This window comes from Aptenodytes patagonicus, chromosome 11 (assembly GCF_965638725.1).
Source record: "Aptenodytes patagonicus chromosome 11, bAptPat1.pri.cur, whole genome shotgun sequence".
NCBI lineage: Eukaryota > Metazoa > Chordata > Aves > Sphenisciformes > Spheniscidae > Aptenodytes > Aptenodytes patagonicus.
In genome coordinates, this window is record NC_134959.1 from 20,589,127 (window position 1) to 20,616,419 (window position 27,293).

Below are 27,293 nucleotides of genomic sequence, written 5' to 3' on the forward strand. Positions count from 1 at the left end.
AAGATTTCAGACTGCTTTCCAATGCTGATGAGGTAAAAACCAACCTACCTACACACCCCAAAACATCTTGTTCCCTAAAGATATCATCCAGATACTGGATAAATCACCCACCCTGGTCACCTCATAAGAGGTAATGAAACCTCTTATGATTTTGAACTTAGTAAAATTTTTAGCACTAGGTATTTGATGATAGCTAACTAAATTAAGTGTGATATTGCTGTCTTGAATATAAATTCAGAGTTGAGAGAAATATTGAGAGAGAAAAAAAGTGCAAGAAAGTTGCTTTAATGACACTATTTTTAACTCTCAACATTTTCTAAATACAATCTGCTCTATATAGTTGATTTGACTGCAATTTATATTAAGGAAATATTTCAACAACATACTGCTTTTTGATAAAAAAGCTTGTAGTTAAGAGCATAAAAGTGATTAAAATGAAGTTTCTGGTGGTGGCCTGAAGAAAGCTTCGTTGGGCTGCACCCAGTAACAACACTGAGAGGGGTTTTGGTTTTTTTTGTTCCCCCTCCACTGCAATAGAAATAACCTGTCATGGTCAAAAATGTTCTTAGATTATAAGTATTGCATTTATTCTTCCCTGGTAAAGAAAGATAATTCTCATCCATACCAATAAAAAATTTCCTCCATAAATTATGGGCAGCCTCAAGCTAACTTCATGCATCATAAATACCAAATGAGAATACTAACTGTCAAGTACTAGATGTCTTCATGTCTTAATCTATGATCATTTGCCTTCCAGTTGTGTGGTCCAATAAGTGATTTAAAAGCAATTTTATAGGGCTGCAATAGTGGTTTTGTACACTACAGGCCTTCAGTTCTTGATGGTAAGCTGAATTTAGAAGCAATTGCTACTCTCTTGTCATGCAAATCCAAGTAATATTGAAAGCCAGGGTTCATGGGCTAAAAGTTTGGCGTTCATTAGTTTGACTGTGTATTTAGGAAGCTGAATTAAATAATGTTTTATTTTTAAGGATATTTTTATTTATATTATAAAGGCAGGCAAACATGGCATGCCATATTTGCTTGCCTTTCAGAAACTGAGACTTGAAATGCCACTCCATTAAAGAAGTTAAACTAAAGGTGCAGCAGAAGATTAAGCAAACTTGCTTTTTGGGGACCTTGCCAGTAAAATATTTTTCCTTATCAATACAACACTATTAATGGAAAACCAAGCCAACTTTATTCTCTTGATCAACTTTTACCTCCTAATAGCTTCAGATATAGTTTAGTCATTATAAGACCCCTTATCCTTCCTTGCTGACAGCAGGACAGTTAGTATAATCAATTCTCTTTTCTTTACACAAAGGACAGCTGCCTTATGATGAACAAGGCATAGATTTTTCTCTCTCATAAAAAATATTCCTGACTTAAGTTTTTCACTCTTCATGTAGGCTCCACAGTGAGGGTGTCAGAAGCCATGGCATAAAGTTAGACTGGAAAAATTAATTTCCCACTGTGGATACTAATAAATGAAAGTATACAATGAAATCATACTATAACTAAAAAAATATATTTTCATAGCAGTAACAGAACTTGCAGGCAATAATTCCAATACCTACCCCATTGCCTTATACTGCACCTTGCTTTCTCTGCTGCTTTCATTCTCTGCTTTAATTCCCTTACCTTACTGCTTTCCAACAATACAGCACAATTAGAGGTACTGCATTGTGCTCCACTTCATTTCTGCTAACACGACAGTAGTTACTACAGCTGTAGTCACCTTCTGTGAAGCCAACTTGATCATCATCTTGGATCCCCCAAATCTTTGAGAATTACCAGATAAGGTTGGACTGTCTAATTAACGCCTTTTAGCATTATTGTCTGACATTTCCTCTTTCATAACTCTGAAATCTTGCACATCTACAACTATTTCACACTTTTTTGCTTCTGGTTTGTTAACTGATATTCTAAAATCAACTGCTTTCTCAGTTCAGCCTATTTTTTCTGTGTATTTGATATCTATGCTTGAACAGTAATAAACAAACCATTACAACTACATGCATAGAATACTGTGCCATGGTATCTCTTACTGATAAAACATTTAACTTCAAATGGCAGAATCATGAAAGAGTTATGCAGGACATCTCAAATCAGTTTTCAGTACTCTCTATGTGAACTGGAAGGTCTAAAACATATTTAGGTAGTGACTACTTAAGGGCAGATCAAGGCTGTCTCTAAGAAGGATTTTTTAAAATGTTTGTTGCATTTTTGAGTAAATACCTTGAATTTATTCTTTTATATATCCTTTCAATTATATGAGGCTCTTACGGTATATGGCTGTGCCATTTATTTTAGCTACACCATTTGGCACAATCTCTGCTTTTCTATTCTGTTATCAACTAGACAGAAATTCTTCTTCTGCTATTTTAATTTGTCAGTTTATTTCTTTGCAAGGCAAAGAAAGTGTTGACCCTGTATGGTTATAATTTACCGAGGATGAGAAAATGGAGGTAGTGAGGATGAACATCTGCTGTTCTTTCACTTAATAAGAGAAAACCTTTGGAAGCGTAATTGGGCAATCCTTAGACAGAATGATCAGTGATCCTTCAGTATGTCTAATTAAATGTTTACTAAGCCCATCAATAGGAATTTGGATGTACAACAAACTGAAAAGCAGCAACACATTGAGGTATCTGTAGAAAATAACATTAGTAACCTTTTCTCGCTTTCCTTCATAAGATAGATGAGCTGCTGGGATAAATGCAAGAATTTCACTGAAATTGGGAAGAAATTTAATCTTCTATCTGGGTTTCCCTCTATCTGTTTTATGTGTGCAAGAAAATGGGAATCGCCGTCTGCAGGGTAAGCAGACTGGTTGCTGTTGACAACAGCACACTACAGCTGCTGTTAGCAAAAACCAGGATTCATTAATCCAGTTATCCAGCTGTACTCGAATGGCTGACGACTGCCTGTGTAAGATCTTAAAGAACTTTTCATATTTCATTTGATAAAGATAGTTCACTTTTACTTCTGTCTGGAACCATGTGTAACTGTAACAAACTTAACCTAGGCAGACCTAACTCCAGTTTCAAAGGAATTTCTGTGTGAATTTGGAAGCAAAGTGATGTTCGTTCTTCTATTTCAGTGCCCAAAAACTTATAATTCAGAACTGTGGGTACGAAAGAGAAGAGTAGGAAAGATGTGAGATCTGAGGTTTGGATTAACTAAGTTACCTGCAACTTGTATAAAATTGTTTTAGTCACTAAGTCCTTTAATTGAAAGATAATCTGAACTGTGTTACTGTTTGAATTAATATATTTAGATTATTCACAACTATTTTGACTGTATTTTGGATATCTATTTCAATTTTTCTGCTTTGCAAAGCAGAAAATGGTTACTGCTTTAGTAGGACCCTTTCAGCTAACAAAAGAACAAACTTGGCTTCATTAAGATTAACGGGGAGCTCAAATAGCACACCAAAGCCCCAGTTTTGAGGACGTACATTCTATTGTTACTTGAATGTGAAGGAAATGACAAAAGGAAGAAATTGTTTTTCATTATTTGTTCTTTACTATACCAAGAACTCATTTTTAATAATCTCAAGAGTCATTATTCAAAATGAAGCATTTGCCTTATAGTTCCATAAATACTTTCCACACCTACAATTTGCTTCAGTCAAATAAAAGTTGTAAAAAAGTAAATACCATTTTAAACTCATCTACTATACTTTGCCTCAACTGATGAAAAGTTCCGGTAGGGAACTGAGAATACATAGTTCTGATCTAAGCAAGTCTTGTGAAAACAGTGGGGAAGGTACTTCAGGAAATAATTTAGAAGTCATCATGTAGAAAGATTAGAATAATTATCAAACAGCTGTATGTATTCCACAGACTTTACTTACACTGTGATCAAGTTAGTATGCTGGTGGCATATAATGTAGTATCAGAGCAGGCATCCATTACAACACAAATCTGACAGTACTTTAAATCGAAGAATCACTATGCAACACGTAGTATCAGAGTCAGTGTCAACTTCCACCTTTTTGGGATAGCTGCAGAAGTGAACTTGCTCAGTAGGGCGTGGCTGTGTGGTCCAGTTGCTATCAAGGAAACCTGTTACATTTAAGAACTATCCAAGAAAGCATCTGAAAGGGGATGAGAAATCATTATAATATCCACCCATTGAAAAAAAGAAGCAGTAAACCTAACTTCTTCTGTATCACTAGTTTAGAATAAACCACATAGGGATGAAGACAACCCAAAGGAAGATTTTGCTAACATAGTGTAAATAAAACATACTGCTTAGTTTAATTTGGTTGTCCTATATTGCTTGCTAGCTTGCAGCACAGTTGCTAAAAACCTTCTCCTAGATGAAGGCGATGGTTGGACATCAGGGTTTCAAAGCAGCAATAGCAGGGGCATGCATGCAACCCGAACACGCAGGATTCTATATGCAAGTTTCCAGCACCTTTCAATACCCTGTAATTCAGGGTAAGAGATGGGCTAGGTCTCAAACTTCTAAATTAACTCGTTAACCTTAACTCTCTTTTTAAATAACTCTTAAAAGATTCTTCTACTATGGTCATTACCAAAAGTGTAAGTTAACTTCTAATTAAAACTGCACTGAATAATGACTTTTTCTTTTGACGAGCAAGTAAATAGAAAATCTGTTTGGAAATACTGTATCAGTTCATTTGTAAGTTAACTAATAACACACCCTGCTTCACAAAATGCCTCATAATTATCTGAAGAGCCCTGTATAAACTTTGGTATTAGCGACGCCTTTCTGGAAGCCAGCTGCAATTGGGTTACAGTGGTTTTTTGCCACATTTTTTTGCGGTGCTTTGATTAGCAAGGCAGAGTCCTCACTCTCTTTAGCTGCTTACACGTATCTTCTAGCTTCTGAATCTTGGTGGGAGGGAGGAAGGGAGCACGGCTTCCAGGACTTTCTCGAAGACCTGAAGAACTATAGTAACTTTTTTTTATTCTCCCCTAAAAAAGCCCCTAACACCGCGGAAGAACGGTAGTATCCTAGACTTCTGTTAAAAAAAAAAAAAAAGAAAAGAAACAAAAAAGAACACAAACATTTTGAGAAGTCTCCACAAATAGCGCAGCTGCCCACTGACAACGTACCAGTGAGGGGCAGCCTCGGCACCGCGAAACGCCAGGCAGGAGGAGCTCTGCCGCTCTGAGGGAGCGGAAAACCGTTGGTTCGTCCGCGCGCCCCGCCCTGAGGCGGCAGGCACGAGCGCCTCTCTCCCACCCGCGGGCCCACACCGGGGGAGAGGCGCAAGGCCGCCGGCTCCCAAGCGGGCCGCTAGTCAGCCCCCCTCACGGCGCCGGGCGGGAGGCACTGCCCTACCGAGCCCCTGACGCCGGTGCTCTCAGCGCTCCACAAGCGACAGGACTACAACTCCCGGCTGCCCCCGGGAACAAAGCCGTCTCCTCCCGCAGCGGGGGCGGCTGGGAAGTGTGGTCATTCCCGCCCTTTCTGCTCGGCCGCCGCCCGCGGGCCCGGTCCCCGCCTGCGGCGGGAGCGGGGTGGGGCGGAGCGGCCGCAGCGCCGCGCAGCGAGGCGGGAGGCGGCGCGGCCCTCCCGCGCCCAGGGGCGGGGAGCGCGGCGCCGGCCCCGCCTGTGGCGCTCCGTGGAGCTGTTCAGCGCCCAGGTGCTGAGTCTCCCCCCGGCTTACGGAGGCTCCGGCGGCTCTCCCTTCCCACCGCTCCTCGGCGCGGCGATGGCTCCGGCGCTCAGCCGCCTCTGCCAGGCACTCTGAGCGCCCGCCCGCCCGCCGCGCCCCGGCGTGGATGCAGCAGCTCCAGGCGCCCCTGGCTCCGCGGGGGAACGCGGCAGGTAAAGCCTCTCCCTCCCACCCATCCGCATTGCATCCCCGCCCGCCCCTCTGCTCTGAGCTGCCTGCGGGGCCCGGCTCGAGGGGCTTTTGCCGACCCGAGAGCCGGAGGCTGACGGAAAGGCGAGTTGTCTGGCAGGGAGCGAGCACCGCGAGGTGGACCACGGGGAACAAAGCGGTGCAGTGCATGTGCTTTTTAAGTAGTTTCGTTATTTTAATTTCCATGGGGTGGGGAAGAGAAGAGAAGAGAGGGAAGGCTGGTTAACTGCAGATATCTGTGCTTAGTTATATGTAGAACACCCCCCCACACCCCCAAATATATTAATTTGCTCTTGGAATTATGTTCCTATTCTCATGGTTCAGCAATGGAAAAGATAAAGGCAGTGTTTGTCATACAGGTAAGGTAGTGCTATAGTCAAGACTGCAAAATGGTTTCCTTGAGTACCCTCCTTAGCTGTAGTGCTTGTATAGATTTTGCACAGCTACAATTTCTTACTTATTTCTGTGTGGATTACTGGCCCCACTAAAGAGCTAGGACAAGCAGCAGGTTAGAGGCAGGCTAGCATATACTGTTTCTGAGAATAAGTGTCAGAAAAGGGAGGAAAAAATTCCACTGTATTTAAGGCCAAATGACAAGTTATATCCTACATGAAGTCATTTACAGCCAAGCATTGTGCTGCTATGCCTGATGCTTCAGGCTTCCTCTTAGTGCTGGGTGATGAATATGGAATTGAGCAAGCATATTAAACATGCATAATCAAGCAGCAAGTGTTAACTGCTTGTATGTGTAGTAGCTTCTGTTGTCAAAGGATTGGTGAGTATTCCTTAGCTATCAAAAGACCGTATGTTTTACCCTAGAGTAGGCTGCAGCTGGTTTTTTTTGTATTGGTAATACAGGTTGACTTACAATTTCTCAGAGTGGCATGGGAAGGGGGAGGCTGGCAAAACGGAAACTCAGCACTTTTCTTGGGTGTAGATAGTGAGAAAAGTTTAACCTAGGAGACTGCATGCAGCCAGACCAGGAACTTGCACAGTTTCTATGCTGATTTTGACAAGAAACTGAAGAACCAAACTAAGATTAAAAAATTGCTTCCTTTAGAAAACCAAATGCGGTCTAATTAGCATACTCTTAACACTTCTGCCCTGTGTCAAGAAAGAATTTCTTTGTGTATAAGGCAGCCCCTGCTCTGCACGTTATTAAACCAGAAAAAGAGCCAGACAGGCAACTGCTGGGATCAGTAAGGCAGGTGTTTAAAAGCAAGTTGATGGGACTCGCATCAGTTCCCATGTTATTAAAGATTCTCCATCCTGGATAGAAACTTAGTACTTCTCCTATTTCATCAACTTGGACTTTTTTTTTTCCTACTAATAATTTTAAGGTTTATGTATGTAATCCATTTCCAAGATAGCATGCATTCAATTTGTCTTATATAGGCTGCAGTTTAACAGTTTTTGTGCTTTACTGTAATAAAAAAGTTGAACAGATTGGATACCATCTCACAGTCATTACACATCCAAAAAACTCTCCTTCTGATGGGCACCTTGGACATGCAGGGGCATCACATCAGGCCCTTAAAAGGAGTCTTTTAGGAATCGAGTTAACAATTATAAGTGCATATAGTGTATTACTGAAAAATTAAAAATCAATTTGTGCATATGACTATGCAAGGCAAGCTTCCCCCCCCCCCAGCAGAATTAAAAGATTTCCTAACACAGCTCCTCCCTACCTCTGCCTTTTAGTCTCAGCACCACAGAAGCCTCAGAACATGTGATCGGCTATGTGTGATTTAAACTGTGCTATTGAATTTTTTCCACGGGGAACAATTACTATAGAGTGACAAGTCAACCATTTTGATCTTAACAGATCTAGCTCTGTTTAGTGATGGTAACCATAGCATACACTGCCTAACCCAGTCTGAATATCTCACTGTGGCAGTTCGCTTCTAATTTAAAAGGACGCTGTTAAACCTTAAAATAGACTCTCATTTTTGGGTAGGAATGAAAGAGGCTTAATACCAGAAGAGCACTGTAGACATTTCAGTTGTACATTTTCAGTTGCTGCTGCCTGCAACAGCCCTTGAGAAGCCACTAAAATATCAGAAGAGCGAAGCAGCATGCTCTGACCACACCCCTACATTGCCATAATTCATAAACCGAGACTCTGTGCTTGCTGCCACATTCATATTTTTACCTGGTCAGTTAGGACAAAGACAAAGCTGCTTTGTGCTAATGAAGCTAGTGCAGCATGCTTTTAATAGAGCAAATGATCTGGTCTTCCCAAAATATTTTAGAAAGGATGCTTCTATTACCCTGACACTGTTTACACTAAAGGCTATTGCAAACAGAACATTTATGCTAATTACTTACATGTTGGCTTGGGCAATAAACAATCAATATTTTTCTGACGTAGGATCCACTGCCAACTTTCCCTGCCCAGTTATTCATGCATTCAGCACAGTAAATCTCAATTTGCAATCTCTTCATGGAAATATTTATTTTAACTTCTATAGTAGACTACTGAAGTCATGGAAATGTTTCCATTACACTTAAATAAAAGTCTATTTTTCAAAAAGACTTGCACAAGAAACTGACCTGGAAATATTTTTAACATTAGAGCCACTGTTATGATCACACTATACAGCAACGCAGTAAGGGTTGGGTTTTGGGTTTTTTTTTTTAAGATTAAAAAATCCTTGTAAGCACAATCTGTACAAAAATTCTATAGTTAAAAATCAACTTGTGCTATTGAAAAGCAGAGACTAGTGGTTTTTTACCGCTACCTGTATGAGGGAGAGTGACAAGACACATACCTTTATGAAGGAGAACCAAAGTACCCTGTATTACCAAAAAACATCTTTCAATATGCTATTCTCTTCCCTGGATTGTGGCTGGGATGACCCATGTATTTTCTACAACTCTAAAAAGAGAAAAAATAGTTTTATGTATTGTATAGTGCCAATTTTCTGCTTGAATTCTAGCAAAGCTTGGCATTAAATGTAACTAGATTTTACTTATCCCCATAAATGTCTTTAAATTGTTAGTATGATACGCCCAAGATATTTAAATGCACAATGCAATAGGCAGTTACTGAACTGCTTCCTCTTACAAGAGGGGGCCTGTTAACTTAAAAGGAGTAATCCCAGTCACTTGCTTCAAGTAGCAAGTAATATTCTCAGTAATTTTTGAAGGTATAGCTCCTAACTTGCAAATATTTGACTATAGATTTTAAGCATTTGTAGTAAGTTCTCCACAACACTCAGGAGTAAACAGAAGAAAGCTGTAGCCGCTCTCCAAGCATGATTGCTATAATCATGTACTTTTACGTATCACAGTTCAAACTCACTGTAAAATCTGGGAAAACGTTAGACTACAGTTGAATTGTGCCATTGTTGTAAAAAGGAACAGTCCATAACTTGAGCTGACAATACAATGCTGACAAAGATTTGTGCAGAAATATTCACTTCCATTTTATTTTGTCTTGAACAACTAGTTTCTGAGAAATGTGTAGTTTGTGGACAGTATCTATGTAGAATTGCAATGAATACAAGATTTTCCCTTGACTAAGTTCTACTCAACTTTGTTTCTAGTGCTTGGGATGGGGGTAAGAAGAGGAAGAAGATGGGATAGAGGGCAAGCCCTGCACATAAGGTTGTATTTATCCACTGGGAAGTCACCAGATTTTGGCAGTTCCTGACTTAATCATGCAAATACTGCCCTTTGGTAGCTACACTGTCAGGGTCACCCAGCTTTTACTCTAAAAGCAGGCAGAATGCTGCCATACCTTAATGAAGCAACCAACAAACATCCTCTTAAGTCAAAGCAGGAGCAGGCAACTTCATGATTATAGAATATCTCAGTGAAGGTGAGGAAGACTGAGAAATCTCTCAGTCTTGAATCTTGTGCTACAAGTCTGAGGTTTAACAAGTATATTTAAAGAACAGAAAGAAAGCACTCTGTGTATGAGCTGACCCCAGCCGCCTCAGTGGGAGTGGATGCCTGGGCAGCATGCCTGCTGTTCTGTCTGATGATTATTCCCTCTGGCTGCTGGCCTACTAGGCTTCAGGTTAAATGCTACTTTGTAGTTTGTATTCTTCACTCACCTGCTATTCTACAGATAGCATAGATGATGTGCCTGGACTAGCACCTGTTCGTGAGAACTGCACGAAGTAACTTATTCTGTCATTCTTCAGGTTTCTTTTTTTGCTTTTTTTGAGACTCGTCTGAGGCTGCTATCAAAAAGTTGCAGGTGGTTTTTTTTTTAAACCTCTTGCTACTTGTCCTCAAAAAGTGCAACTTGACAAAATTTGTAAATACAGCCGTCTTAGATATTCCATATGAAACACACAGGACCAAATTCTTTAAAATTTCTGAAACAGACAGAATTTCCATTAGCTTCAGTTTAAGATGGTTATACAGTCTTCTTTAGATTTGGATCCAAGATGTCTCAGACATTACAAAAGAAGAGTCATCTATGCACAACCAATATTCCACTCATAAGAAGTTTAGCCTCTGTCTGTCCACTTAGCTTTATGCCTGCAGATAGGGACTATTCTTACTTACATTTGCAGGTAGAGAGCAGCTCTGGTGACATGGTTTGGTATCTTTGCTTTGGAAGTGCATTAAAATTTCAGCATCACCAATACAGAGCAGATAAACATTAAATTGGCATCCTAAAAATATGGGAAACGATTCTTAAAGGTGCCCTTTGTTAACATTCCTTCAGCATCTGTTGAAACTTGCACTTTGGAAACTAGCATGTGACCTATGACACAGCTCAACTACAGAATTAGAACAAGTTTTAACAACTCTGTTCAGTTTTGAGATCATTCAAAATGCATATTCTTCAGATAATCAAGAGGATGTTTAGTCCAGAAATATGTTACCAGAGAATGAGTTACACTTAGACAACCTAAGCTGAGAAGTTCTGATTTAAATATGACGTACATCAAGGCTTAGTCTTATATCACTGTCTCATGGGAGAAATACCACAAGATGCACTATGAGTTCAGTGCAAACTGCAGATAACGTGTCCTAGGCACTGTTCTGGGTAGCTGAACGTTGTCTTAAAGAATACACTTAAGGAAAAAGTTTAACGTGTTTACTGTACAATCACACCACCACCCACTCCCTTGCTTGCTATAAAGCATCAACTTGAACAGGATTCTATTACTGTTACATAATTTCAAAGTTTAACCACATACAGCTCCTTAAATCTGAAAGCTGAGATAATAAATGCAAGACAAGTATTTTCTCTTTGGTACTTAAGACTTCTGTCAACTACTGTAACTCAGGCACAATCTATTTCAGTATTAACAATAGCAAAAATAACGTCTAAAGTGACAAGCTGTATCTGCCACTCAAAAGTACACAAACTTTTAATATATTTTAATAACTGACTCGAGGAGAGGAGAGAGAATCACAGGATTCCATCTGTCCCTCTTGACTATTTCTAAACAAGTTAATGTTTGATTAACAGTTTTGCTTCAACACAGGTTTTGGGTTATTTTTTGTTCTTTCCCACCTATACTGTGCTTCAAGTACAGTAGAAGCTATTCACTTTTAAGCAAGATGTCTTGCTTTAATCTCCTCTCTGCCAAAAGAGGAGTTAAATAGTCACTTTGCTCCCTTCACTTACTCAAACATTGACAAAGCCATGTTGGAAAAAGGGATAAAAATCCATTGACTCCTTTAGGGTAACTGCAAAGAGGCTAGCAGAAAGATTCATGATCACTTGCCTCAGGAAGTTGTGCAACTTTGTTTTCTTTCTTTACTAAGCAATTACTGGATGGAGAAAAGGCAGAGTTTAACCCTGCCCAGGAAGAGATAATATTATTTCAAAAAAAATTAGCAGCTATCAGTTGAGGGGCTGTAGCTTTCTATACAGGGTACTCCACCCTTCCCATATTGCTAAGCAGAACTGCCTGTCACTGATGTATGAAAACAATGAGAAATTCTGCCTCAGTGAGAGATGACAAGTGAAGTGAAGATACATTAAAATAGTGAGTGTGCCCTGAAACACTTCAAATATCACAGATTGGAAGAAAAACTAATCAGTTTCTAACTCCTCAGCACAGTTACTTCTGCGAAATCAGTACTGCCATACAGATGAGAGATCAGCATTTCATAGGTTTTTCTATAGAAGTGCTTCATCCAGCTCAAAGCTGAACTCCACTGATGACCCTACCAGAAGAAGGAAAAGACAGGGAGAGTCTGGAAAACGCAACATAGACAGGAGTCTCTTATCCAAGCTAAAGAACTGGCAGAGACCAATGAAGAAGGATAAAAATCTTGTTAATTTTATTATTTCTGTGTGGGCTGGGATATGTTAGTAAATCTATTCAGAGGGTAGAGAGAAGTTTGTGTTCTCTTGTCCCCATAAGTGACAGGAAAGAAGGATAAAATCCATGTTGGAAACCCTTAGTGCCTCTTTGAGAGAGAAAGAGAGGGAGGAAAAGACCCTGACAATTAGTGCCCATAATTAATTCCTGAGCATAAGGATGCATATTTTGCTGACACACATTGGAGAGGAGGATTCTTGCTAGTCATAGAGGATGCATGTACCATCACTTTTTCATGATGAAACTTAAAGCTCTATAGAGCTTTAACTTTAAGCTGCACGTACCCTTCAAATATGGCAAGACAATGCAAAAGTAAAGATGACTGTATAGTCTAAAAACAGCACTTCATTGTTTCTAGTCCTGGGGAAACTTTTCTTACTCCCACACCAGAGGTGGAAAAATTACTGAAAAAAGCCTGTCCTGATAAGGTGCAATTATGTAGATTACTCTAGTTGCTGCCAGGGTATCAGCTACATGATAAGCATTCCTTTGAAAGAACAACGTACAATGGAAATGAAGCATGAGAAGTTGGCTACTACAGACTGGCAGACCTAATTCCAATTGTATGCTGCTGTAAATGGGTGGGCATATCTTGGGTATAAAATGATTTTTATTCACTGAGAGAAGGCCCTGAATTTGTCACTTCAGCTTCCTTGTTAAACTATTAATTTTCAAATAACATGAGTGACAGAAATAGATAATTACAACTTTTTAAAAGCCAGCCTTCTGATCACTTCTCAGAACCTTCAGCTTTAGCCCAATATTCTCCTCTTTGTCTTCCAAAGTGAAACAGTAATGTATCCAAGGTACATAAGGTGAAAAGGTACAGGCACAGCTAAACCTTTATTGAACATAGAAACCTTTACTGAAAGTTTCTGACACACAGCACACAGGCTGCTGATGCACACATCTAATTACATTAGTCTGCATTTTGGTCTTGCAAGAAAAGGCTATGGAACACGAGTCAATCTGTAGGTGCAGAACACTACCTTACCAGATTACTAGGTCAGCACGAAGTAAGTATTCCTTCATATGTTCACTGTTTTGACTTTCCAAGACAGTCTGCACAAGTAACTTACAACAAATATGAAGAGTTCATCTCTGCCAGCTGATATGATGCTTGATTTCATTATTTCACAATGGTAAGCTCCTTCAAGTTTAGTTTATATGCTAACCTGGCAGATTTTGCACACTACACTTCCTCAGAAAGAAAAAGCTAAGCCCAGTCCTAAAAGAAAGAAACAAACAAACCCCACACACAGGCTTCCATTCAGGTCAATCATTCTCCTCAGATCTTAATGCTTTTGACTATTATTTTTCCTACTATTTTGTCTCACACAAACAAGTTTAAAGTGTCACACCAAAGAGGGGAAAAAGATTTTTAATTTGTTTAGTTGTTGTAAACTACTTCCATCACACCCATTCACTCCTTCATCTGGTAGTCTGCCAGCAGCTACCTACAATTCTTAGAAAGGGTTCATAACGTATCCACAAAGAAAGTTTTCCTCTATGCAATCTCAGTTTCAAATGTATGTATTTCTTTCCCATAGAAGCTAGGAAAATCCTGACAGATGGAAGAACCAGTAAACAGCTTCAGCCCTGGAAAGGCTGCATATTAACTCTATGTCAAGCAGAGATTACAGCTCTAATTTCATAATCTGCCTCTGAAGAGCTACTTCTGACAATGCTGCAGGGCCCAGCTCCAGATTTCTCCATTCAGAACTTACCTATATGCAGCCTTTATGTCTGCACCACAACACAAGTTATATCATTCATTTTTACACAATATGGGAAGTTACTTAATCTAACTTCTTACTGAACCCATTATAAGTAAATGGAACAGCCTGCCTTGTTTTAGAAAGTATGAAAAAGATTAGTAAGCTCTACACAGTGATGTTTCTGTTACTTTAGGATGTCGCAGATGAGCATGTCTTGGCAACTGGAAGTGTGACTTATTCAGACAGTTTCAATAAAACGTAAATCTATTTAATTAGAATACAATGTAAAAACTATGATGAAGCTAAAGCCTCTGTATTTTCCATGATAGAAAGATTCTATTAACCTAATGCAAAAGTTAAGTTTTATTCACTTCACACTTCCTTAACTATATTGGTTCAAATTTTGACTGGTTTGTTAGCAGGAATTCTCTTCGGTAACTCAGATTATTTAAAGTACAGAATTTTGAAATCTTGTGAGGCCTAATGATTTTTTTTTTAATTTTATTTTTTACAGGGGGAATTGAGAGATTCCTTTTCATTAATAGGATGCTAAGTAGCAGCTAGCTCCTTCTAGCCTAGCATGTAAGTGGATTTTGTCTGCTCTTAAAATACCCTTCCAATCACATTGTGGTGAATAGTTTTATTCTTCTGTAGTGAGTTTACTTGTTATTTGCAGCACAGTAAATTAACATAGGCAGTGTGTTCACCTAACAATGATGACATTCCTTAATATTAATGGGATAATGCTTAGTTTGAACCCAGGCTACAGAGTATATCCTAGTTACAAGGAGGGAAGATAAGTTGTAGCTCATCAGCTTCTATCTGCAGCTTTCTTGGGTTTGACTACTTACTCTTTTTAGCATAAGATATCTGCAGCTTCACTTAATGAGATGAAAAGTTTTTTAGTTACTAGTTCATAGTTGCAGACTTCTAGACATTTTCAAATTCATCTGCCTCTCATGGTCATACTTAATCGTAAGGCTTGTCTTGACCACACTTGAGAATCTCACTTAATAGGGTTTTGGAGACAACTTCTGCAGCCTCAAATACTAGCACTATGCCACCTTCCTATCTGAAGTCACATCCTGGGGGCAGGAAGTTGACTTGCCTGAGAGAAAGACAGAGAATAAATTAATTTACACTCTCACTCTTTTCCATGCTGCTGTCTTACTTGACTGTTTTCACTTTCTGTGCACAAAGACCGCACAAAAAAGGCCTGGGCAATGCCAGAAAGACACTATGTAAAACTTTTAGTAAGACTGCAAACTTTTCTGTACCACTGGAATTATTATACTAGCATAAATTCTATTACCAATATAGTAATACAGCTTTAACTTCCTAGCCCAGAACAGACCAATCTATTATGAACATTCCTTTACCAGCATAAGAGTATCACAATGGGAGAAGACCTGTTTCAGCTGCAATGGTTTAGTTTGGAAACAAACCTTCCTCACATAGACAGTCCCTCACTAGAGGTATTAAATGACAGGTCTAAATTTACCCTGGAGGTCATAAGTACAGTGGGAAAATAAAATCCTGCTTACTAATTAGTAGTTACCACTGTAAGCACACTCAGTTTTCTTTATCATTAAGAAACAACACATATGAAAGACCCTTAGAAGATGACAAACAGTAATATGCCAATAAAATTGCCAATGTGACGCCCATCCACAAGAAGGGTCGGAAGGAGGATCCGGGGAACTACAGGCCTGTCAGCCTGACCTCGGTGCCGGGGAAGATTATGGAGCGGCTCATCTTGAGGGCGCTCACAAGGCATGAGCGGGACAACCAGGGGATCCGGCCTAGCCAGCATGGATTCATTAGAGGCAGGTCCTGCTTGACCAACCTGATCTCCTTCTATGACCAGGTGACCCGCCTAGTGGATGAAGGAAAGGCTGTGGATGTGGTCTACCTGGACTTCAGCAAGGCCTTTGACACCGTCTCCCACAGCATTCTCCTAGAGAAGCTGGCGGCTCACGGCTTAGACAGGTGGACTCTGCGCTGGGTCAAAAACTGGCTGGATGGCCGGGCCCAGAGAGTTGTGGTGAATGGAGTTACATCCAGTTGGCGGCCGGTCACAAGCGGTGTTCCCCAGGGCTCAGTACTGGGGCCGGTCTTGTTTAATATCTTTATTGATGATCTGGATGAGGGGATTGAGTGCACCCTCAGTAAGTTTGCAGACGACACCAAGTTGGGCGGGAGTGTTGATCTGCTCGAGGGTAGGAAGGCTCTGCAGAGGGACCTGGACAGGCTGGATGGATGGGCCCAGGCCAACTGTATGAGGTTCAACAAGGACAAGTGCCGGGTCCTGCACTTCGGCCACAACAACCCCATGCAGCGCTACAGGCTTGGGGAAGAGTGGCTGGAAAGCTGCCCAGCAGAGAAGGACCTGGGGGTGTTGGTCGACAGCCGGCTGAACATGAGCCGGCAGTGTGCCCAGGCGGCCAAGAAGGCCAATGGCATCCTGGCCTGTATCAGAAATAGTGTGGCCAGTAGGAGTAGGGAAGCGATCGTGCCCCTGTACTCGGCACTGGTGAGGCCGCACCTCGAATACTGTGTTCAGTTTTGGGCCCCTCACTACAAGAAGGACGTTGAGGTGCTGGAGCGTGTCCAGAGAAGGGCAACGAGGCTGGTGAGGGGTCTGGAGAACAAGTCTTATGAGGAGCGGCTGAGGGAACTGGGGTTGTTTAGCCTGGAGAAAAGGAGGCTGAGGGGAGACCTCATGGCTCTCTACAACTACCTGAAAGGAGGTTGTAGCGAGGTGGGTGTTGGTCTCTTCTCCCAAGTAACAAGCGATAGGACGAGAGGAAATGGCCTCAAGTTGCGGCAGGGGAGGTTTAGATTGGATGTAAGGAAAAATTTCTTTACTGAAAGAGTGGTGAAACATTGGAACAGGCTGCCCAGGGAAGTGGTGGAGTCCCCATCCCTGGAGGTATTTAAAAGACGTGTAGATGAGGTGCTTAGGGACATGGTTTAGTGGGCATGGTGGTGTTGGGTTGACGGTTGGACTCGATGATCTTAGAGGTCTTTTCCAACCTCAATGATTCTATGATTCTATGATTCTAATATCTAACATGCAAATCAGTGTCCCAGGAGTTTTAATCTCCTGGGGCCTTCTTCATGAGGACAGCTGCCAGCTACAGATGCTTGGCTGACTAATTGGCACTAGCAATAAACAATATTTGAATTTGTCCAGGAAAGGAGCAGAGGGTCTGAGAAAGGCTTATCAACATACATGAAAAAAAAAATCTGGTATGCCTCTATGTTCATTGAAATTATTATCTGTGTGATTCATTTCTACCCCTGAAAATTGCACTAACACCAAGTAGTCATTTATAATGCTCTAGACACTATCTAAATGAACCTTAGCTATTGGCAGATTATAAAGCAGGTATAGTATACAAAAATAAAACAAACTGCTACTATAATAAGGGATACTATACACTCGGGGCTTCATAAAGCAATTTTGCATCCAGACCTGACTGGCTTACAAGCAAATAGAACTTTTCATCAAAAAGATCGCTAGATTGTTTAGCAATATGCCAGCCCCTGAGCTACAAGACAACCTATCCTATCTGTAACACTGATACTGCTACAAAGAAGTTGTTCTCTAACTCCTTGACAAAAGATATCAATCTAATGTTTCTCAGGAGCTATTACCTGACTTATGTAATATCTGAAAGTATTTAGATGCCTCTTTCAGAGACTTTAAAGAATAGAGTTACTGGGAAACAACAAACAGAACTGGATTAGACTTTCCTTGCATTCAGACATGCACTTTTGAGACAGAATTCAGGGGCAAGCTAGGTTGTCAAATTGAAGAAAATTACTCTAAAAATTTCAGGAAAAGAAATGAAGTGATAGAAAAACAAGTTGCAAAAGAACCTGTAAAAAGGAGGAGGCTGAAGAAAGCAACCGTAAGTGCCAAGGACTGAATAGAGAGGATTGAAATATAGGATATTTGTGTGCAGCAACAATTGTTTTAAAAGCTTCTGCATAAAAAAATAACAGCTGACAGTGTACTCACTAGAACCCGCATGCAGTCCGAGAAGGAGAGCTGTTAAGATAGCGAGTGAGCCAGCAAGACAGATGGCTGGTGAAGGAACTGACACTGCAAGAGCTAGAACATTCAGTAGCGAGGAAAAACAACAGCTATACCCATTAAGGAACCACTGCCAAGCACATAAGTGAAGTGAGAGGAATCATGCAATTTCAACAGTTTCTATAAAAATGTGGATGATGTGCTGAACTGCAGGCAATGTATAAGGCCCCAAGCCTGACAGTTCAGCATCAGTGCAGAAGCAAAGAGACAATGGAATGATTAAGAGGTCAAGCATTACTTGAAAAAACAGCAACAAATAGTTCAGAGATGTATAAGTGATTTCACAAGCGAGTACAGAAAATACTCGATAGACGTAAGCACTGAAAAGATAAATCTATCACCTAGAATTCATTTGCAAAAAGCTAATTCTTGGTATTCAATATGAAAAACAGTGTCAGAAGCTAAGAATTGTGAACAGTCCCCCCAGATTTAAAATCTGTCTACTAAGAATAAAGTAGTTTCCACAAAGCTTGCATTTCTCACAGCTACAGACTTACTATCAGTAAGATTCCAGACATTCGTAACACTCAACTGCAATACCTGTATCTTGAGACCCACTTAATATCTGCAATCAAGTTTCCACATGCTTTCAAATACTTTTAGTACTATCCACTCCTCTTCACATTTACAAAAAAACCCTGGAATATTTGGCCATAACATATTCTTGGAAATAGAGTGACTTAAACGTACAGGGGGTGGGGGTTGCAGGAAGAACAAGTTTGAGAATTGAACAGTTCTGCATGCACAGGGAGGTGTCCTGAGGTCTCATGAAAATTGATCTCAAATTTTATTAGCGCTTGATACCATCATAAGCAGCAATAGTTCTGACAAAAAAAGAGATGCATAATAATACCCAAAATGGGCACCTAAACAAAAAAATTGTTTCTACATTGACTACTGATTAGTCAATTTACTTTTTCTTACTACTTTTCCAGCCCATTACTGCTGCCAGTCATCGAGAACAAGAGGAAAACTGCATCCTCCTTTTGAGTTCTGTGATGGTGTTTTTGTATTTAGGGTTGCATTACTACACAGATATACACTTCAGTACATGCTGTTTTCATTAAACATGTACTGTATAATATTAAGAGTGTTTAAGCTGTACAGTTAAAGAAAAAAAGCTCATTGCTGAAGACAGCTCTTCCAAAATTCTTTAAGCTGTGCTGAGACTTTTACCAATACTGCAGAAGAAAAATGGCTGTGGCATGAACAAGTAGAATATTAAAACTCCTGTCAAATTTCTTACAGAATAAGATTATCTTTCTGGTATTCAGAAAATTAGATTACTTTCCAAGATGCAGAAAGATTTTTAATACACAGGCCAGGCAACCTAATTAAGTAAACAGTATGGGATGGCTCCAAAACATTATAGCTCACACGTTAATGCAAAAAGCCAACATAATTACGAAGTACCCATCCCAGACTTCTGGGTACATACAATAGATTTAAACAAATCACTAATGTAATAATGAGTATAAAAATCATCATCAGAATGACAAAAATAAGTCAGTGCAACTGAAAAAAACTAATTAATATGCTTACAGTTCAGAGAAAAAAAAACAGTTTAAGAGTCATCATCAGCCAGACTACCTAAATCTACTACTAATCAAGCTACTTTAAAAAGGCAGGTAGTACAAGTCTTAGATTAAACCATTCTCTCTGAAAACTACAGAGAACTTCCATTAAGTGGAAACAGGTTCACAAAGAGCTGATAGAGCTCAAATACACCCCATCCCCCCAAAAACACACCCCATCCCCCCAAAAACCTCACACCTCACTATCTACAGATATATCAGAAATTAAAACGCACTTCCATGATATTTTCCCTCTTCTTCAGGCCCTCTCAAGTTTCCCTTTCCTAGCTTTTTGTTGCATTCCAGTTCTGCTAGAAGGCAGCAGCAACGTGAAGCAACAGTGAGAGGGCAGGAAAGCCATTGCTGCTACAAGGAGATGCCAGGAGGCCAAACAGGTAACATGAGCAGCTCTTCTACATCCCAGAGAGGATTACTATCTCTCCCATGCAACGCTCACTTAATGCAGTCAACTTCTGCCAGGCTTACACTCAATCCTCTGATTCCATACCTTAGTCACTTGCCAGTTTAGGAACTGGTAGAAGTGGTTTAATAGTCAGCAAGCCAGCCAGGCAGTCTGGCATCAATAAAGATGGCAGGACTTATTAATTATAATCAGTTAAGGCACTTTTTTTCCCGGTTTAAAAACTGACCGTGGTGTTAAAAGCTTGTTGCATAGTATCAGAAAGATATAGGTGAAGCAAGGGTATTCCTCAAGAGGGCACTGACACTTTACTTCTGAAGCTAACACTGGATACCTCCAAACAAATATAACATTGAGAAGAATAACATACAGATTATACTTCATCCGGAGAACACCAACTGATGTTTCACTCTTCACCAAAGCTAGGCACCTGGCTCCCAAGAGCAGGAGAATCTTTCTTTCACCAAATCGCCTCACAGTATCAACCACCACCATCTTGTACTCCCCTCGGCTTCACAGTCGTTACACAGCGCTGCCCTCGCCTCTGGTTGGTGTTTTCCCGCCGTGTCTCCGCCTCTGCTGCCGAGCAGCCAATCAGAGCGAGGGCGGCGGGAAAACGGGATCTCCACTACCGCGCCTGTTGGAGGGTGAGGGCGCCATTACAGCTTCCTCAGAGCAGGCGAGGAACGGTTCGGTTTCTGAACGTGCGATCTCCTCAGGGGAGGTAAGCCCCTAGGCAGTAACCAAAACCGGTTTCCTTCGTTCATCTCTTTCTTGGCCTTACACACTAGCCTTGCAGAATAAGGGGGGGAAAAAAAAAAAGAAAAGACGGGAGAAAAAAGCCTGGACGAGTGCAGGAATGGTGGCAGCTGAGGGAGAGGCTGGGGAGGTCTGGGAGGTGTGAGGAGGGTCAGTGAGCGGGAAGGCGTGGCCTACCATTGCCGGGTTTCCTGGGTCACCCTGCTCCTCAGAGTGTGGATTTCTGTTTGTAAAGCTCTCTTAGTTCTGTTTCTCCAGTGTTGTTGCTGGAAATTAACCCTGCTAGGCAGCATGGAGCAAAGGTGTTTCAATGGCAGTAGATTTATTAAATAATTAAATGTTTTATGAAATAATTTGTTACTAAATTACTAAAAGCAATGTTTTAATAGGGAGATTGTGTAAAACACTAAGGCTTTGTTTTTTTGTTGGTGTGCAGATCCTTACTCAGACTGTACCAAGCTGAGATCAAATTAACCCGGTTACTGTTTTTGTTGGAAGGGGAGGTCTGAGGCGAGAATCAGGGCAGATGTGCCCATTTGCAGTGCACCTCATGAATGACCAGCCCATCTCACAAAACATAGAGTTAGTCAAAAGGAACAACAGATGATAAGTAAGTCTTACACTGCAATTTCTTTCTGCTGAATTTACTGAAAAATGAAGGAAGCATAGTCTATCTGCCATCCTCCCCCCTTTAAGTGGGTGAATCTATAAGTTGGGTAAGCACTCTTGATCGTTGAGGGTACACTGGGGTGGAGCTCTTCTGTGGGTCTCTGTATCAGATTTTATTGAGACAGTGGATTTTAAGAGCTTGGGATCAAATTGATTAACTATTCTGTGTTGTGTTTGCTCAAGGGGCAGGAAGGAAACATTAAATTATACCCACTTGAAGTTACTTGCTAATGAATAATGTAATTATACGCTAGGGTATTAGAAGGTTTTTACATTAAGTCCCTGATGTTTTTGTTGTCTCATAAGAATCATCTATGTTTAGATAAGCTAGAATTAACATTGCCTGTTTAAAAAGTCTGTATTTGTAACTGGGGTGAAGAAAGTTTGTGTTAAGAAAATAAGATGTTTAAATTATCAGGGCAGGTGGTAACAATAAAAGCCAAACACTTCTACATTAGATGTCATACACATCTTTTAATGGCAAGAGTTCCTTAACAGGTGCTTGGAGACTTATCCTTATATCTCTGATTACAGCATGCAAAAAAGTCTGATGATTCTCCTTTTTCTGTATGGCAGTTCAGGGAACTAACGGAAACTGACTTTCTAGTGTAGTAACTATGAATGGGCCAAAGCGGTCATTTCAGTTTTACATTTGAACGTAAAAGTGTAAGCAGCTACTGTACTGCTAAATTCAAGTATCTTCAAAGAAACTCCAATAACAACACAAATTTTATTCATGTCTTTGGGACAAAGAATTGTGCTGAAGGCAGAATTTTGACCTTCATATTCCATATTTTATATTAAAGTTCAAAGTTGTGAAAGCTTCAAAATGTATAATTCAATCTCATTTTGCACAGTAGTTTCTTTTAGGAAGTGATTCCTGGAGTGCGTGTTAAAGCTAAGTGATACCATCCTAGTCCACTGAAATAACAAATGGCTATGTTCTCTTTTGCAATTGTATAAATTATCAGTTGGATGAATATTCTATTGTTGTCTTTTTTGCCCATGTCATGTAAACCCAATTCATTTACATAGATTCAACCTGATTTGGTTACAGGAAAAGAAAGGTCTGAGGGATTGCTGCATTTTCTTTCAGGCCAGCTCATTGTTCTGGCTCTAATTTACTGTCACTAGCAACACCCTAGGCTGACATCAGTGAGGAACTGGCAAAAGGAAGAGGTGCTAATTTCTTGCTCAGAAAGGCTAATGTATAAATAAAAGAGGGGCTAAACCCAAAACTGGCCCATGGACAGTGCCAGTAAATGTAGTAGTAGTAAGCTTTGTCATTTAAAGTAGATTTATTCAGTAGATTTATTCAGTCTGTTCTAGGTTGCCTCTTGCCTTGCTCCTCCCCTGGTAGAAATACATATTGTCAGGAGTCCCAAAACCTTTAGTGGCTGCAGTGTTGGTTTTGAGCATTTGAAAACAGATTTTTAAGATCTCAGAGCCAGGTTTTCAAGTACTTGGCATCTATAATGGGGACAGATTTTCAAAAGAGGTTAGCACTGACTGTTCTAAGCTCTTGTGAAGATTTGTCCATTTTGATTTTGTGCCCAACTGAACTGATCTGTTGAAAATCTGGTCCCTATAGCTAAGCATGGCATTCTTGGGCAGTAATAACATGTCCAAAAAAAAAAAAAAAAAGGCAAGCTATGCAGCAGCCCTCATTCAGTTCAGTACCCCAAAGCTGCCACTCAGTACGGAGTAAGACAGGCTTGAGCTCTCTGGTATGTGCAGGCAAATAATTTTCCAGGTTGAGACCAAACTTAGCAGTGAAAGTAACTATTGTTTTGCTACCTCTGTAGCAAATTCTGGCTGTGTGTTTATTTAAAGTATAAGCTTTTGTGAAAGGGAGGCTGCTAGTTATAAGAGTGCAAAATGTCATTTGTGTTTGGGAAAGCACAGGAGTGAAATGCTTTAATTAAAATTTACTTAAGTAACCATTAATAATAATGTGAGTTCTGAGATACCACCACTGCTTCTAGAGTTGTGCTGCCTTCTGGCCTAGAGGCTGGGATAAACACTTTGATTCCCTTTCACTGTAATCAATGGTGCAATTTCTACTGAGTTTGATTTAGCAGTGTTGAGTCCTGTATTAAAATAGTTGCAGTACAAACAAAAATGAATGTTTTGTGTTGGAAAAAACTTATTTCAGTTGGCCATCTTTTTTACTGGCAGAGCTGTTACAGGGTAGTAATAATGATTCATGTGGTCTTTCTGACTAGTTATGTGACTTATTATTGCAGATTCAGGCACTGTAGAAGATTTTTAGTTCTGTTTTTGAATAATTCCTTTAATCTGAAATTTAGTTGTCCATTTGTGCAATGTTTTGACCTTGTCTTTGATCCCTTAAAAATCACTATGTCTGATTAGATATTGAATAGTTAAATACATTTTACATGGTTGGAGATTAGTTTGTATTTATGAGATGTACTTACTGTAGTTATGTGAATTCTGTATAAGGATTTAATATTTTACTTTTATTATCAGGACACAAGTGATAATTATGAATTTGCAAAGTTTTTGTAAATGGATTTGGAATTAATTTCTGTGCCAAGTCCAGCCACGGAAAGACAGTTTCCTTAAGCTTAGGTAGATCTTTTTTCTTATTTAGTTTGCAGTCCCACAAACTTTGCAATGCCTTACTAGTGAATAAAAGCTGTGTGTGATGTGCCTGTTTTGCCAAGTGGGAATGTAGTGTGAGATTCCGTGTAAAATTTGCTAGTCCTGCTTCTGTAGAAGCAGAAAAAGAGATACTGATCAACTTTATTTGATAGAAAATGATTTGTAATGGAAAAAGTAAATCCTCTGTTTTAAATGCAGGAGATATTAACATGGCTGTTTTATAATAATGTAGTATGGCTTTGGACAAAACTTCTTTTATACATGATCATCACTTGATACCAGTATAAACCCTGGGAAAATGAATTATTAATTGTTGCAACTAAAGAAACAAACCAATAATTTTCTGTGGACTTTTGAGGGAAGAAGAAAAGAAAAATCAAAACAGAGCTGTGTTTTTGCATGCATTGTACTTCTTTTGTGCTGTGCTTGCACAGTTTAAATATGGACTTTAAATAATCCAGATTAAGCAGACTATAATACCGTAATTCTTATGTAGGAAGCATGGGATACCTGTCTATACGCTAGTGTTGCACTTACAGAATAGCTGAGTGAACCTCAGATAAACAAATGAAAATAAACTCAAAATGGCTAAATTTAAGTCAGTAACTCTCAGAGCAGTAAGACTCAGAAACATTCAAATAAAGGTGATAAGGGAAGAGAGATGAATTGTTGTTAAGATAACTGCTTTACAGACCTTTCATAAAATTGAACTGGAGACTTAAGACATCATGCTGTTTCTAGCCTGCCAGTGTTAGCTGGAGCAAACTCTAGGCTTTTAAAAAACTTAATAAGTTAGAATAGTATGGTGATTGTACAGATTGAAAAAACTTGCATGAAGAGAACTGCCCATAAACACTGTCACCACTCTCTGAGCTCCAGGTACAGGTCCTTCCATTTTGCTTCAGAGCCTGTCTATGTGGTTGAATGGAGACTTTATTTTACTTGCAACTTAGCTGTGATGATATGACATTATTCTGTTTTGTTGGTGTCAAGTGCAAGCAAGTTTAATATAAAAGATCTTGATTGGGCTTTGAGATATATTCTTGTGTTCATTGTTAGCGTGTACACAAAGTTCTGGAGTTTCAGTTATCCTTCTAGTGTTGCATACGTGCACGCTAATAAACACATGTAATATGTGCTCTGAAGTCAGTGACATATAGAGTCTAAAATTATCTATATCAATTTCATGTAGCAGTTGCTAATTTTTCATCTCGTGATTTTTTTTTTTTTTTAATGTAGAACTTGAACACTAAAATTGCAACGAATAGCCTGTACATACTCTGTAGATCAGTGAAAGCTATTTTCCCAGACACATCATTGGGTCACTGAGCTTCCTCTCTGTCTTTTATGGTATGTACACAGTTGTCACAGTGGTAAATGCATAAGGTTTAGAAGGGGTATGTTTTAGAAATCTTTCCTCTTTCATCACAAAGACTGAAGATATTCAAAATTTGTAAAAAAAAATCTATCACGGAAGACTAGAGAAATCTCACAGCAGTCACAAATCTCATTTTGGACAAAGAATATTTGATGTGCTTATGATGCGACAGCTTCCTTTGTCACGCTTTCGGGGGGGTTAACTCTGTTTTACATCTGTATCCCTTGAATGTCCTTCTGCAAATGAAGATTTAATTTGGTGAGGCTAATATAGTGAATCTGATTCAGCTCGCACCTCACTGACATTGTGAGCCCATTATGGCATTATTACTCTCCAGTTACAGGCATGAAGGTAAGAAGTGGCCCAGTAATGAAGAGCACACACCCAGAGCAGTGTGGCAAGAATTTTAAATGAGGCAAAAGGAAAAAAAAAAAACAAACATATCTACTACACTGATATCTATCAAAAGGCCACTTTTCATAAGTGGCTACTTTGAAAGAGTCCCCAAGAAGTGTTAGTGCTAAATATTACTGTGCCATCATCCGTTCATGCAGGCTACAGACTGGAATTTGTCTCAGATGCAGATTTCTACAATTTCTTTAGTTTTATGTACTGCATAGCACTTGTACTGAAACAAGGTCAAGCAGTTTGGTATCATAACGTTTATTTAATTTGTGAGAATAATGTCTAAGCCACACTTCAAAAAAAAAACCTAACATGGAAGCATATTTTCTGCTTTAGTGTTTCATGTGCTTTCAGTTTTGAAAATCAAATATTCAGTGTCAAATGATTTATTTGTGCTCTAGAAAACACAAATATTTACTAGCATTGGTATAAAATCAATGTAACTGTCTTCTGTGGTTTAAGATATTAGAAACTAGCTTTGTGTGCCTTTCCAAAATGTCCTTTCTCCTGTATGAGTAGAATTTTGTGAGACTGACTGTTATGGGATCCTGCAGGATATGTTTTTAGAGAAACTCCTCCCTGCTGTAGGATCACTTCACTGAGACTGTTCTGGATGTGCTGCAGTAAACTAAAAGGATTAGAGGAAGCAGAGGGATAATAACTGTCAGTAGGGGGCAGAGTCCATATAAATTACATGTGTAGTATCAAATGATTTAATACTGCTTCAAAAGTATGAGTATTTCCATTCTGAAGAAAAAACAGACCCACAGAGGACTGGTGGCCAGAGAAAATGGAATAAACCTGAGCAGCGAGGAAATAACTTTTTTTGATACAGTAAAGAGCGAAATCCAAGAAAAATGGCAGAAGCAGAGGCAAAAACTGCACATTCTTTTCAGAGGAGGTATATCAAACTTGAGGTGCTCCTGACAGAGGAAGAGAATCAGTGGAATATGAATAGTAAGACTGCCAACTGGCAGAATAGCAAGTAATAGTGAGTTTCATTTAGATACTTTTTGCCCTTTTTACCAATTTATCTACAAATAGTCACATAAAGATTCCAAAGTTGTCAGCTGCAGTGTGACATGCTGTGATACAATGTAGTACTTTGGGGATGCAGATCCATGCTCAGTTTTAAGATGATGCAGATCAGTGCTGCTACACACAGTTTTTAGCTGCATCAATTCCTTGGTTTAGTTGACTGTGCAGGGCTGCTTGAGGTACTAGTGTCAGTGCGAAGGATATGGTGAAAATGCATATAGCAGGAGGGAAGAAATAAAAACCAATCCTTTCTGGTGGCTGCACAGATTCACTCTAGCTGAGTCAAAATTTCTGTGAATGTATGAAAAATGGACTTGCACATAGTTTAGTTACTCCTTGCCATTTGGAGTAGTTTATTAAATTATTAAATGTCATCTTGCATCTTGTCTGTCCAGTTTTCTGCTCTGGTTTGCTTTAAAACCGGAAAAATTCACTTAAGTGTTCTAGGTGCTATGGAGAC

The 27,293-nt window shown here is 39.7% G+C and overlaps 1 protein-coding gene across 2 annotated transcripts in view; it reads left to right on the top strand.

Annotated features, from left to right (window-relative positions):
* The first annotated feature begins 5,638 nt into the window (after nucleotides 1-5,638).
* SMPD3 (sphingomyelin phosphodiesterase 3) overlaps nucleotides 5,639-27,293 on the top strand; it is a 125,477-nt gene continuing 103,822 nt past the window's right edge. Inside the window, exon 1 of one of the 2 annotated variants that reach the window (XM_076349341.1) lies at nucleotides 5,639-5,808. The gene's annotated coding sequence lies outside the window, so the exon portion shown is untranslated. Of the gene's footprint in view, nucleotides 5,809-23,099; nucleotides 23,115-27,293 lie in introns of those variants that run through there. The other variant, XM_076349342.1, reaches the window with a different exon arrangement.